This window comes from Papio anubis, chromosome 2 (genome assembly GCF_008728515.1).
Source record: "Papio anubis isolate 15944 chromosome 2, Panubis1.0, whole genome shotgun sequence".
In the NCBI taxonomy this organism is placed as follows: Eukaryota; Metazoa; Chordata; class Mammalia; order Primates; family Cercopithecidae; genus Papio; species Papio anubis.
Window position 1 is genome coordinate 167,008,620 of NC_044977.1, and position 16,186 is coordinate 167,024,805.

A 16,186-nucleotide genomic window follows, 5' to 3' on the forward strand; every position below is an offset into this window, starting at 1 on the left:
GTCACTTCTTAGCTGAATAAGACAAATCACTTACTAACCCTTTTGTGCCTCAGAGTCTTTAAGTATAATGTGGGAACAATAATAAATATGACACAGGGTTATTGAAAAGATAATACAATCAGAGTAATTAAAGTGCTACCCAAATGTCTAGTATGCAGTAAGTGCTCAATAAATGTCAGCTATTAGTATTTTTATTATTTTCTTTAAGGATCTCCAGATTTTCACAGTTATTGGCACATAATAGGTCCTCAACAATGTTTGCTTATGATTGAGGCACACTAATCTTCTCCTAGTACATATAGTCACTTGATTAACACATCTTTGGTAAGACAGAAGAACAATGGACTTCTCTGATTGGCCAGCACTGTATTGTGGATCACTTATATCATGAAAAATTTGGAATCCATATTTGAAAACTAATAAAAGATGAGACAAATGGCACAATTTTAAGGCAGTAAGAGATTATGCCACATGTTCCTTTGCCATAACAGGGGCATATGAAGCCATGAATCTGAAGATGTAGCTGGGATCAGAGTTTAGGCATAAGGTTAAATGCTAGCATCTCCCAAAGTTTAGAATAAACAAATGCATTGGCACAGGAATCCTGAGACAAGCTGGATATGGACCAGGTATGGGCCAGATGCTGACATCCAGAAGATGAAACAATCAGAAAAGTGTGAGTTAAAGCAGCATTAGACTTTCTAGGCTGAAGAGCTCAGGTTGAGCTTTGAGATAAAAAGTAAGAAGATAAAATTTGAGCGGAGAACCTAAAAATAGGGATGCAATAGGCTGGGACACAGAAATGTGGTTTGAATCTTCAAGCTTAGCAATGCTCATTGGCCGTCTTCCCTGGCTCTAAACAGTCTCCCTGGTGTGTGCAGATAAGAAACGGCAGGTATAAGCTGCTTTCAGGAAGAAAGGGAAGGTTTTTCAAATGCCAGTGCCTGCAGGGAAGGTGCTTCTCACCAGCTAACTAACAACTGATTTTAAGTACCCAAAGCTAATGAAGGATCCCTAAGGGCAAAGGCACACTGTACTAAAATGCTAAATCAAGGATTAAGTTCAAACATTCTAGGTAAATCTACCTTTAAAGTGAAGATGCTTACATGAACTTGTTCAATCATGCCTTCATTTTCATGATTCTTTCTTAAGACAGTCTTCTAAATTTCAATCTATATTCAATTTATTTACTCAAGTTTCTATTCTTCATTGCCCTCGTCTTTCCTATTCTGTTTGTGTTATGCAACTGAGGTTACTTTTTTGTAAAATCACATTAGTGAATGCTTAGTGTAAAGAGATAACTATTTTTTCTCCTTATCACCTCACTCATATTATGGAAACTTCCCATATCCTCTTCTTGATGTCTTATTCCACAACTCATGATGCTTGAGGAGTGAGTCATATGAACGACCTATCTGCTCATTGTCACTTGATCCAATAAATCAGATTCTCTTTCCTCGGATTTTGTAATTGATTTAGAGACTCTTGTCACTTCCCCCTTCCAATCCAAAGTGGAACCCTTGGATTGGAGGATTATCTAGGCTGCTACAGAACTTCTGCCCTGTGCACAGAGAAGTACATAAAGTGATAAGTGAAATATTTTTGGTTGCAAAATAGAAACAAAACTTATATTAATTTAAGCAAAAGAGAACACATTGCTTCACCTAACTGAATAATCCAGTAGTCTCAAGAATAGCTAAATCAGGGTGTTTACGCATAGTTATTAGAAACTTCTCATCTCTCAGTTCTGCTTTGTTTCTGTTTGTCCTATTCTTTTTCTGGAAAAATGGCCCACACAGATACTGTTTAAGTGATTTTTAAACCTTTGTTCTGAGAAAAAGTGAGATTTGTTGTATCTAGAATATTTAAAAAACATTTAAAACTAACAATAACACAATTTTAAAAGACAAGAGATTTGAACATCTCACCAAAGAAGATATATAGATTGCAAATGAGTCCATAAAAAAGTTCAATATAATTAGTCACTGTAACCCAATATTATAGTTAAAATTAACAAGATAGACCATACCCAGTGTTGGAAAGAATGTGGAAAAACAGAAAATGTGGCATTTTGAAAAGTTTAACAAAATTGAATAAACTATTAAGAAGACTCAGCCAAAAATAAATACATTGAAAAGAGAATAAATCACAAATGTGAGAGGGACTATTACAATAGGCCATATAGAAATTTAAAAAATACAGTAAATATTATGAAACTTCTGCAGATAAGTTTATCAACTTGAATGAAGTGGATAGTTTCTAGAAATATGCCGCTATCAAAATTGAATAAATAGAAAATCTGCATAACTATATATGTTTTTAAAAAAATGACTTGATAATCACAATTCCTCTCACAAAGGAAACATCAGACCCAGTTGGTTATAAACCGTATCAAAATTTAAGAAATAGTACAGTTTTTATAAAAGCTTTATAAGAAACTAGAAAGGGAATTAACAAACTCCACCTTATGAATTCAGAATAACCCTGATAAGAAAACATGACAAAGACATTATAAGAAAAAAAATTACAGGATAGTATTTCTTATGAATATAGACACTAAAAGACCTGAAACGTAGAAATGTTTAAAAATGACTAAGTGAGATTTATTGCAGGAAAGCAAATTTGGTTTAATGATTTACACACACACACACACACACTCTCACACACACACACACAGGTCAGGCACAGTGGTATGCACCTGTAATCAATCCCATCTACTTGGGAAGATGAGATGGGAGCACTGAGGATCACTAGAACTCACAAGAATCCTATCTCAAAAACAAAACAAAACAAGCAATGTAATTTTTGTCCTTTATGTAATAAAAATACATAAATTATAATTTTAAAATTTAAAGAAAAAGAAGTTAACATAATTCAGCACTCATTCATGAAGGAAAATATATCATAAAACTATGAACAGAAGGGGCCTTTTTGTTTGAGAAAAAATCTACTAAAATCTACTGATAACATTTTCCTTAATGGTGAAATATTGAACGCTTCCCCCCTAAGATTGGAAACAAGTCAGGAATGTCAATTCTCACCACTTTTATTCAACGTTGTACTGGAAGCCTCAGCTAGTGCAATAATACATGAAAAAGAAATAAAATCCATATGCACTGGAAGGAAAAATGTAAATTGTTTTTTATTTGTAGATGATGTAGCTGTATTTTGAACATCATGAGGTATATACAACACAAATACTAGAACTAGTAAATGACTTTAACATGGTTGCATAATACAAGATCAATATATAATAATTAATTGCCTTTATATACAAGGGCAGCATACAATTGGAAAATAGAATTTAAAAAGCTGTTTCATTTATAATTACATCAAAAGCATTATATAAGTGCAAATTTAATGAAATATATATAAATATAAACTGAAAAGTAAACACATTACTGAGATATATTAGAGTCCTATGTAAAGGGAAATGCATTGTACATAGATTTATTCACTCATTATAGTTAAGATGTAAATTCTCTTCAGATTGGTGAACCTATTTTATACAAATCCAATCAGAATTTCAAGACTTTTTCATAGCAATTGACAAGCTGATTCTAAATTTATTTGAAAAAGCAAAGAATCTAGAAAACTAACCATATTATTAACAAAGAAAAATGAAGATTAAAGGACTGACAGTACTTAATTTGAAAACATTGTATAAAGCTACAGTAATCAACACAGTAAGATCATAGAATAAAATTGACAAATATGTCATGAAACAGAATAGAGTCCCCAAATAGACCCACATATCTATAGTAAATAGTTATTTGATAAAAATCCTAGGCAATTAAATATGGAAAGAAAAGTATCTTCAAAAAATTGTGCTAGATCAGCTGTATATCCACAAGGGAAGAAAATGAACCTCCACTTTTTTTTGTACCACTAACAAAAGCTAATTTAGATTGATTACATACTTTGTGGGTGGGCAAATGAAATGGCCTGGCCTCCTTGGAAACTATTTGGAAAATATTTGTCAGTTGCTCATATAGTTAAAGCATAAAAACTAAAAATATAAAACCTCTAAAAGAAAATATTGAAGAATACATTCATAGTCTTGGAGCAGGCAGATATTTCTTAGAGAACACACAGAAAGCACTAACTCAAAAAAATTAATAAATGTGTCTTCATCAAACTTAAAAACACCTCTTTACTTTACACCATTATTACAGAGACAAAAAGGTATGCCACAATCTGGGGTAGAATTTTCACAATAAATACTTCTGAAAAACTACTTATATCCAGAATATATAAAGAACTTCTACCTACAAATCAAAAGGAGAAAAATAACTTAATATGAAAATAGGAAAAAGACTTTTAGAGATATTTAACAAAAGATATAAAAATGGCCAATAAGCACATTATAAACTCACAATGAGATACCACTATACACACATTAGAGTGGCTAAAATTTTAAAAGCTGACAATATCAATACTGGCAAGCATGTGGTGTGACTAAAACTATTATACATTATTGGTGCGAATATAAAATCATACAGCCATTTTGAAAACTGTTTTGGCCATTTCTTTTATCGTTAAATATTCATCTCTCCTTACAATCAAGCAATTTCCTTTCTAAGTTTTTATCCAACAGTATTGAGTGCATGTCCTCAAAAAGACCTGTACAAGAATGTTCAGAGCAGCTTTACTCACAATAAATTTAAAAACTGGAAGTATAATTCAAATGTCCATTAATAGGTGAATGTATAAACAAATGGTGAAGTAGTCATATAAATGGATACTGCCTAGCAATAAAAGAGAATTTAACTGCTGATATATGTAACGACATGGATGTATTTCAAAACTATTAACAAAAGAAGCCAGACACACAAAAACATAATATTAATCTATTTATTTAAAGCTCAACCACAGGCAAAACTAATCTATAATCATAGAAGTCAGAAAGTGGTTGTCTGAATGGTGGAACTGACTGGAGAGAAGCAAGAAGAAATTTGTTGGGTTGTGAAAATGTGCTATTTTAAGTGTGATTATATAGATCTATGCAACTGTCAAAACTTACAGAGGTGGACAAATATGTGTGTTTCATTGTTTGTGAAGTATTCTTGAATTTTTAAAAAGTGAGATATATTTTAACACCAGAATTAAGAAAACAATCATCAGGACTCAACTAAAGCCATTTATCTTTCCATTTGTTTTGAGTTTAAACTTTTGAGCAGCTTGGAATAACTGGCCTGAATTGCAGGTTGTTATTCTGGAATTCTGTTTCCTCTTCTGCTTTTTGACTGTGTGAACTTGGACTCACATCTTTATCTTTTTTGGCTTTAAACTTTGAAATGAAGAAATTAGTTTAAAGACTCTGTACGTTTCCTTCAAATGTAGAGAAATGCATTTTAGATATATGCTGAATGTTCAGTCCCATTCAGTCATATGACTCTCAGCCAAGTGTCTTACTACCGACACATCACTCATCATCCAGGCATTTGTTATTTTAGTCCAGCACTGTATCTGTACCAAACCAACAAACATCACAAATTATTGACCATCGAGATAGAACTTTAGCATTGTCTTTGGCTAAGAAGAGACACAGATGATCCAGGAAATTATTGACATGGGAGCTCTTACTTACATTTCCTTTTCATGATGGGACAGTTAAGAAACAGAAATAGCAAAGTATCCCTAGGTGCAGAGTTGAGCACTTCCTATACTATACATTGAAATTCTTTCCTGAGGAAGCATTTAGTCATAGGGAAAAAGAATGTGACTCTGTAGCTTGTTTTGATTTTTACAAAGAAATTGGAGTAGCTGTTTAGAGTTCCAGTTTTAGTTCTGTGACTTTGAATGAGTCACTTAAAAATAAGCCACTAGGCCTTATTTTTATTATCTTCAAAATAAAGAGGTTTTCCTGGAGGATATCCAAAATTCATTACAGGTATAACAAGTCCTCTCTAAGAGTCTCTGCACTTCCAATCCATCCTGAACATTCTGAGATAGTTTTTTTCTAAAATGTCAAACTAATTTTCTACTCCTCAGGTTACATCTTTTACTGACTTCCCATTATTCCAATGTACCATGCAGAGTTTTGCACCTGCACGTATTACCTATCTTATCTTTAATTATATATCCACCTGCAGTCTTTTTGAACCATTAAGCATTAGGTGTAGTTCCTCAAATGTACTAGAAAGTCAAAAGCTTCCTTTAGTTTGCTCATCAGTTCCTTCTGCCTGAGAAACTCATCTACAACTTAATGAATTTGCCAATATCCATCTTCAAACCTTAGTTCAAAGTTTTTCCTTTAAAGAATCATTTGACCACTTGCTTCCCCTTCTCCCTAGCCACCCTCTTATCCAGCATCATGTGGAGTTAGTATTCCCTTCATCATGATCTGTTTTCCAGAATATTCCCACAACTTTATACAGCTTCGTTGAGAGACAAGACACTCTTCCCCTTACATTAAAAAAAACACAAAGAAGCTGAATTATTACTTGATAAGTAAACTTATTAAAGTTACTTGATAATTATGCCTGTGACACACTGAAAAAGCAGATTCAGTCTTCCCTAAGGTTATAAGAAGTGTGCTACTTAGGGATTATCTGACTTTCAGAAGTAACAGAGTGTAGGGACTGGCTGACTTTCTCATGCATGGATTTTAAAAAGAGGCTATCACTAATGGGGTGGGATGAACACTGGTTCTGTGGTTATTTAAAATTTTGGACTAGCAACAATGAAAAGGTATTTTTAATTCCTAGCTTAATCATACTACTTAACATTTTGTATACTAATCATTAATTTTTTTGTCTGTCTTCTCACTAAGCTTAAACTCCTTCAAGGTAAGAATGCTGCTGGGTTCATCTTTGTATCTCAGAGGTGCTCAGAAATAAATATTTTAAAATACTGATACTAAAAGTTTAAAATTTTGAAAGTACATAATATATCTACATATGCCACAAATGTAGATATATGGAAACACACAAATCTAGCCCTAATATAATGGTTCTAACTCAGCTTATGAAAGTATTTATTATGGTAAATAAAAACAAATGATATGAAGAGCATCGCTAAAAATTTAGTACTAGTTATAAAATTCTGATATTGGCAATTTAACATATTTTTTTCTAATACCTCCCTCACCCATTTAAAAATGCATTTCTAAGTTACACTATTCTATGCTTATTTATCTATTATCTGTTTATCTCTGCTTATTATTCCTGTTTGAAAAGAGGTGATAGAGAAATAAAGAAGGGGCCCATAATTAGGAGACAGGCAGTCTAAGGATCAAGGAAGTGTTAGATTTCTTTCTTTTGTGTTTAGGAGTTTAAAATCAAGAAAATGAAGTAAACCAAAAGGAAAGGTGTGCAAGTTGCTTTGTCATCAGATGGTTTTCCCATGTGAAGATGTGAGAAAATGAAGGAATTCTATTTCCGTTGGTGCCAGGGATGGCTATTTGACATATCTTATTTGCACAATCTCTTATTTGCTAAAAACACCTTAATAGGTGTTTTCAGGACTGCCTGTGGAAGGTGATTTTCCTGGTGTCTCCTATCTGTAGAACGCTAACAGTTGAGACTTACCTGGAAAAAAATATTGCTTAGAAATGCAGCAACACATCAACACAGAATCACTTAAATGGAAATAAGTAGTATGGCATTTTTGCAAAGAGAGATTATTTTTTAATATGAAATAATGAGACTGAAGGAGTAGAGAACTGGACAGCTTATGTTGGCATTCAGCTTTACACCATATATTTTGTTCTATTAGCAATAACTTTTCTAAAAGGGATCATGCTTATTCTCTGTCACTTTTTCTACCTACCTAAATAGTAAATTTAGACTTACGAATTTTATACTTATATGAAAATGCTAGTTAGGGAATTAGCCGTGTTACTATGGCAAAATAGTTTTCTCAATCATGTTCCAAGACACGTGGTCATGAACTACACTATAAGGAAGTAGCCCCTCAAGCATCCATCTTTACCTTTATTTGAAAGAACCTTTGAAATTTGTAATAGATGAACTTGTCCCACTTTCCCTCAGGAGTGGTGATCCCACAAAATGGTGCCAGTAGGCATTAGAAGGTGTTCAGAGAGATCTTGATTTGGGGCAACATTTTTGTACTACAGCAGTAAGGTTCGGCAGACTCAATCTTTGCTTTAAAATTCAATGTAATATTGAACTTAAGTCTTGCTTCGTTATGAGGAACATTTATGTGGCTGGTGTTCAGTTCCAGACTGGGTCCAAATTTCTACATCGCTTTGGGGATTCTAGGGTAGTAATGGTGGGCCACCAAGTATCCTATTTGCAATGAGAGCTCCATTAGATTTGCCTATCTGAAGCTTTAAGGAAGGTTATGAGTCAAAATTTTCATATTAGGCCTTCAGGACATCCCCGAGAAGGTAACACCTGAAACATATGTTTGGATATGTTTGGATTATAATCCTGAAAAGACACAATCCGAAATGCCATAATCCCTAATGTTCCTGAAAGCCAAATTCTGGGAAACAGATTTGTGTGTTTTGAGGTGTATTCAGAATAGTTACATCGTATTGCTTGCATCTTGTTAGGCCAAAATATTACATTATTATTGTTTTTATTTGCATTTCTTGGAAAATTCAGAGTCATGGATTGGCCACGTTATATCACAACAGTAAAAACTTCAGGTTAAAACTGTGTCATTTGCCTGCATTGGCATTCCTTCCAGCCGATGATATTGTAGGAGCTCTTAATTAATTAAAGCTGCATTTGCCTGAGGAAGCCAAGGAAGTTACTGACGACTTTAACAGTTTTCACCAAGTTTGTGGTCTATATAAGAGTTTATGTGGAATGGATTTCTGAGTACTTAAAACAACACGGAAGCATGGCACAGAGATGGGAAAACTGAATAGGGAATACTCATTTTGCTGGATATCCATTTATAGAACAATTTCAAAAAAAGCAGTGCCATGTAGGAAATGATCATATTCTCTAAGGAGAGCCATGTCCTGAAAGAAAAAAAAAAAAAGCAGCTAGCAATTCACTATGATGCAGGACTTCAGACTATAGGTAAAGAATATGAAAGTTGGCCAGCTCTTACAAACTGCCTCTGTGCCAATTGCCCATAATCTATCCAAGTAATACAATTTTCATTTATTAAATTGTAAATTTCATTTTTAGATATTTTTTTAGTTTTTTTTTCCACTATTTTAAATTGTCAGAATTTTTTTTTTTTTTTTTTTTTTTTTTTACAATTAATGATGCTACGTATTTCATCTTTACCTCATTTCCAATACTGGAAATATAAATTGTGTAAAGACTTTTAGAAAATTCTAATTTGTTTTATGCACTTTTTGCAAATTTAAATCCGTGAAAGTGCATTATCACAATGTTGTCCTTGTATATAAGAATTGTGTATGTATATAACAATGTTGAAATTTTCTCAACATGTACAAAGATGTTCTTTGTTATGTTTATATTTGTGAAAGATAAAATTCCTTGAGATCTTGGCTCTTCAAGTGAATGCATATGCATTGGTGATCCAACGTAATTTTTGATTTGTGGTGTTCATCATGATATTTCAGATACCACTATTGTAAAGCTAGGTGCACACAATTACCAAACATAGTAACATGTGTTTACAGTTTCTTCTTTTATAAATATGGTTCATTGGCTTGTTACTGTTATACCCATATGACTGTTGTTAGTATACCTGAGTGTTTATGTTTGCAAAAATATCCAAGTTATTTTTTTCTATTTTATTGTACAAAGTGTCCTATGAAGTATTCTGCCATGTTTTTATCTGTTTCTCAGATAAGTCTCCTTTGACACTTGCAAAGAAATGTCTTTTAAATTTTTTAAAATTGCTTTTTCGGGATTATATTTTCAGGATTTTGATGTTTCGGAATTGTGATTTGGTGAATTTTAGACTTTAGAGGTTTTGATGTTTTAGAATCATTCAGGATTATGGTGTTTGGGATTGTTTTGAAATTATGATTGGCTCCCCAGAAACATTACTCTTGAGAAGGGCGCCTTATCAAAGTCGTCTTTCCCTCAACAAAGCTGACTTCATGGATATGAAATCTGTACAGTCACACATGTCCCACACTTAGAATGGGGACCCTGCTCCTAATGTAATGTCCTCTTGTTTACATCACGAACTTCTTAATATATTTTTTTAACAAGTGTCTGACATTTTTATCTTGCTTTGGGTTTCACAAATAATGTAGCTGGTCCTGCCTTAAGCCAAGAGAAACCCACTGGTGTGGTCTTGTTCCAGGATAACAAAAGTGTGTGGGAGAGAAACATTTCAGTATCATGCTAAATAGGTTTACTAATCTGAGACCATTAAATAATTGATTTAATTCATTCAACATGGAAAACTGTACAAAATATTTCCAGAGAAAGGTACTGCCTGAAATTTGCAGCAATGCTAACGAGAAGAAGACAGGGTTGAAAACAGCCTTACAGTTGAGGTCTGCAGTGTCTCTAGCTGGATATACTCATATGGATTTAATTTGAGCCACCCGGGACTCAAATTAAAGAGAATAATGTGAAAGAGATGACTGACATGATCTTCCCACCAGATGTGCACGTTGTAACACAGTGGAGGTACTGCAAGGGTAGGAGGAAGGAGACCTACTGAAAGCAGAAGTTATACATTCTGACTAGAGCTGGAATCCAGAAGAACAAGGAATAAAATTCAGATGGAGACTTGCCTCTGCCAGGTATGATCTTGGAAACAAGTATTTGAGTTAAACTTTCTGTGATTTAAAAAGTAGGTAAAAATAAAGCTGCTTACAGCTTGAATGAAATTGAGGAAAGGCCCTTAGGGAGAAATATCAGGAGCTCAGCTTTGCATTTTTATTACATTTTGTGAAAACTGAGAGGAAATTATTTATTCTGTGCTTTTTGTCTTAGTGAAAATACAAATATTGTGAGTATATATACACATGTGTATAACAAAGGCTTTATGAGAAAGGTTGCAAAATTGGAAATTTGTAGAGAGCCCAGTAGATGTGTAGATGTAAGATAGGTCCATCACACGAGGATCAATATATTTTTAAAATATGTCTATAAAGCAGACTTGGACCCTGTTATAGAAACAGATGGTCTTGTAGACAGTTTGGATTGGAGTGAAAAGAAGTGTTGCTTGCTGTGAGATGGCCCAGCATTCAAATGAGAGCTACTCCTCAGTCTAAATGCAGTGTTAAAATCTGACCACAAAAAAAAAAAAAAGGCAAACAGGAGACAACTTTATATATTGATATCTTGGGTACTTTATACCCAGGGAATAAAGTATGCCTTTATACATTGGGTACTCTATACCCAAGGACAGGAGCAATACTGTCATGGTGCTGTTGGTAATGAAGATGCATGGGTCATGATGGTGAGCAGAGATGAGTTCCTGAGTAGCAGCATCAAAGAACAAGTAAAAAAGATAGTATTTTAACAAGTCATATAAATTATTTTGCTTGTGTGATAAGGTGGGGCTACAATTTTTAAAAGTCTAATTAATGGTCAAAAAGCTTCTCTGAATTGATTAGTGTCAGGCTTGTGTTGTTACTGAAACATTTTTCTTTTGTTAGGTATCATGATATCTGAGGAAGAATTTCTACCAGAGAAATTCTGCTCTGGCATTGTAATTCAAAGGTGAAATAGATGACAGTAATTAGTCTATAATATCCATTTAACTAATTCAAAAATAAAATATCACGTAGTACAATTGCTCAGTTGTAAGACAGACCTCTAGATTTCAGGAAGATGCCACTGTCATTGGCTTCATATGTATCTGTTGACTTAAGACATTCAGAAGTCTGAGAAACTCCACAGCATGCAAGGCACCACGGTGTAGCATAAATGACATGGGGTTTTGACAAAATAATCTTGGGTTTGAATAGCAGTCCCATCAATCAATAGCCATGTTATATTGGAAATAGTTTTTTTCTCATCTGTCAATGAATATTACATTATTCAGAATAAGGTATATTATGTTTCTGTAACAACTACATCCAAATATCAGTGGCTTTACAAAAAATGTTTATTTCTTGCTTATAACACTTGTTCCACCTGAATTGATGGGAGTCTGCATGCTGTAGTCACTTGAGGATGCAGGTTTATAAAGATTTCATCGTGATTGGTGCTTCCATGGAAACATGGAAAAGGGGAAATATTCTGCATATTGTGCATTAGATCTTGCAGCTTCCACCCAGAAATGACATATGTCACTGTCAATTACATTTTGTTAGCCAAACAGGTTGCATTCCCATGCCAAACCTCAAAGGGAGTGGGAGGATGCAATCATACCTCCTCTCCCAAAAGGAGAGGAGGACTTGAAAATGTTTGATCAACATCAATGACCACCACAAATAACACTAGTACAATTGTTGTTTAGTCATTTATGTAAAACACCTTAACAGTAGTATAAGCTCAATGAATGGTAGTTATTATCAGAGGTAGGTTTGATTAAATGAAACATTTATAACCAAGACTTCCAAGTAAGTGTGAAAGATTAAATAATCATTCTTAACTGAAAACTGCCCCCAAATTTCGCTTAAGTTACAATGATTGACTTTTAGTTCGAAACCCACAATGATAAGGAAAATGAGAGAATGAACGAGAGAAGAAAAATCTCAAAGACTATAAAGGTGGAAATACAGAGATGGGCAATGACTTACTCACCTGAGCAGGTAAAACCAGAATCTGCCTGCAGAACAGAATCCAAAGAGAAACTAGTAGATAAGAGCATTAGAGCTTCCGAGTGGCTCAAATTAGAGAACCAGTTTTGAGTATAACATAAAGCTGAAAAGAAGCCATGAAATGGACAAGATAATCCAAAATGCAGTTGATTATAGATAAGTTGTTACAAACATATCTTAAATATTTCTCAGTTTTCAAGAAATAATAAATATCCTTGAAGCATATATAAAAGAGAGCAATGAATGAAAGCCAGGAAGCAAGTGTGTATGCCAGGTCTATCCTGGAATGTTACAGACTTAAAATTGTGGATATTCTTAATCACAAGAGAATTAGAAGACTAGGCCTTAGGAAAATGCTGAATGGAAAACTGGAATCTGAGATCCACACATTTTACTGGGTTGTTAAAAGCCAAGAGCTCCTATGAAATATGGGTTAGAAAAAAAAATTGTCTGCCAGCAAACAAAGTACACAGGAAATCTATCAATTTCTGTCACAGTTTCAAATGAAAAAGGACTAACAAAAATATTCTCCTGAGGCAGAATAACTTGCAGCTCCCACTTGGATGGACAGAGCAGCATGTGGAGACTCACATCGTCAGCTTTTGCTCCAAGAACTGACTCAGGAAAGTAGCAGGAAAACCTTTTGTCCCAGGCTCCATGGGACAGCTGAGAAACTGTGAGTTGGCTTGCTTTCTCACTAAGGGGCTTGTAGTCTAGGGCAAATTCTCAGCCCTGCTCACCAGCAGGCTGGATATAAAGTCAGTGCTATTGTGGGGGCATGGTGGGAGTGTGATTGGCCTTTCAGGTTGTGGGCTGCATGGGAGCTAGGTGAGGCCTGTGCCTGCTGGCTTTCCCCCCCTTTCCTGTGCAACACAGCAGTGGCAGCCATAATTTCCTCAGGAAAATCATTCCTTTGGCCTGGGCACTATACCCCCATCCCTCACAGCAGTTGCAGCAAGCCCTGCCCAAGGGGTGGCTGAGCTCAAACAAGCCTATTGCTTCCCCATCCTGGTGGTCTTTCTCTACACTCCCTGGTAGCCAAAGACAAAGGTTATAATCTCTTGGGAGCTCTATGGTCCTGCCCACTGCTTGATCCTCCCTGTATTGCTGCAGCTTATGTGGTTTGAAAGTGCCACCTTCTGGCTGGAGGCCAACCAACAAAAAACAAGCACATTTAACACAAATACAACCAGGGACCCTCATAGAATCTACTTTACTCCCCTGATACCTCCACCAAATCAGGTGTTGATACCCATGACAGAGAGACCTGAAGACAGATCACATCATAGTACTCTTTGCAGACTCTCCCCAGTATCACCCCAAAGCCTGGTAGTTTGCAGAGTGGCTAGATCCAGAAAAGAAATTACAATCACTGAAGTTTGACTCTCAGGAAGCCCCATTCGTGGGAGAAAGAGGAGACCACCACATTAAAGAAGCACCCTGTGGGACAAGAGAATCTGAACAGCAGCCCTTGAGTCCCAGATCTTCCCGCTGATACAGTCTATCCAAATGAGAAGGAACCAGAAAAATGATTCTGGTAATATGACAAAATAAGGTTCTTTGACAGTCCCCAAAATACTACCTCACGAAAAATGGATCCAAATCAAGACAAAAATCTCTGAAATGCCAGAAAAAGAATTCAGAAAGTTAACTATTAAGCCAATAAAGGAGGCATTAGAGAAAGGTAAAGTCCAACTTAAATAAATCAAAACACGATACAGGGTAGGAATGGAAAAATCTCCAGTGAAATAGAGAGCATAAGTGAAAAACAATCACAATATCTAGAAATGAAGGACACATTTAGAGAATTGCAAAATGCACTGGAAAGTCTCAGCAATAGAAATGAACAAAAAGAAGAAAGAGTGTCAGAGCTCAAAGACAAAACTTGAGAATAAGCCCAATCCTACAGAGACAAAAATGAATATTAAAAATGAATAAAGCCTCCAAGAAGTTTGGGTTTGTGTTAAATGACCAAACCTGAGAATAATTGATGTTCTCAAGGAAGAAGAGAAATCTAAAAGTTTGGAAAACATTTGAAGGGATAATCAAGGAAAATTTCCCCAGCCTTGTTAATGATCTAGACATCCAAATTAAAAAAACTCAAAGAATACTTGGGAAATTCATTGCAAAATGATCGTCACCTGGGCATATAGTCATTAGGTTATCTAAAGTCAAGATGAAGAAAATAATTTTAAGAGCTGTGAGACAAAAGCATCAGGTAACCATGAAGGAAATCTGTCAGATTAACAGCAAATTTCTCAGCAGAAACTCTCCACACTAGAAGGGATTGGAGTTCTATCTTTAGCCTCCTTAAACAAAACAATTATCACTAAGAATTTTGTATCCAGCAAAACTAAGCTTTATAAATGAAGAAAAGATACAGTCTTTTTCAGAAAAGCAAATGTGTAGAGAATTTGTCACTACCACGCCAGCACTACAAGGCTGCTAAAAGGAGTTCTAAATCTGGAAACAAATCCTCAAAATACACCCAAATAGAATCTCCTTAAAGCATAATTCTCACAGGACCTATGAAACAACAACATAATGAAAACAAAACAAGGTATTCAGGCAACAAATAACATGATAAATAGAATAGTACCTCACATCTCAACACTAATGAATGTAAATAGCCTAAATGCACCACTAAAATAATATAGAATGGCAGAATGGATGAGTTCACCAATCAAGTATCTGCCATCTTCAAGGGACTCAACTGACAACGTAAGAATTCACATGAACTTAAAGCAAATGGATTGGAAAAGATATTCCATGCTAATGGACACCAGAAGTGAACAGGAGTAGCTATTCTTGTATTAGACAAAACAAACTTTAAAGCAACAGCAGTTTAAAAAGACAAAGAGGGACATTATTTGATGATAAAATGACTAGTCCAAAAGGAAAATGTCACAATCCTAAATATATATGCACCTAATACTGGAGACTACAAATTTATAAAACAATTACTACTAGACCTAAGAAATTAGATAGACAGCAACACGATAATAGTGGGGGACCTCAATTCTCTACTGAAAGCACAAGAGAGGTCATCAAGACAGGAAGCCAACAAAGACACAGTGGATTTAACTATACCCTAGAACAAATGGACTTAACAGATATTTACAGAACATTCTACCCAACAACTTCAGAATATACATGCTGTTGATCAGCACATATAGCATTCATTCTCCAAGACAGATCATATGATAGTCCACAAAATAAGGGTCAACAAATTTAAGAAAATTGAAATTATAGAAGGTACTCTCTGAGACCACAGTGGAATAAAATTGGAAATCAACTCCAGAGGGAACCCTCAAAATCATGCACAAATATGTAAATTAAATAACCTGCTTCTGAATGATTGTTGGGTCAACAATGAAATCAAGATGGAAATTAAAAAATTCTTTGAACTGAAGGATAATAGTGACATGACCTATCAAAATCTCTTGATATGGCAAAGGCTGTGCTAAGAGTAAAATTCATAGCATTAAATGCCTATAATAAAAAGTCTGAAAAAGCACAAGTAGACAATCTAAGGTCATGCCTCAAGGAACTAGAGAA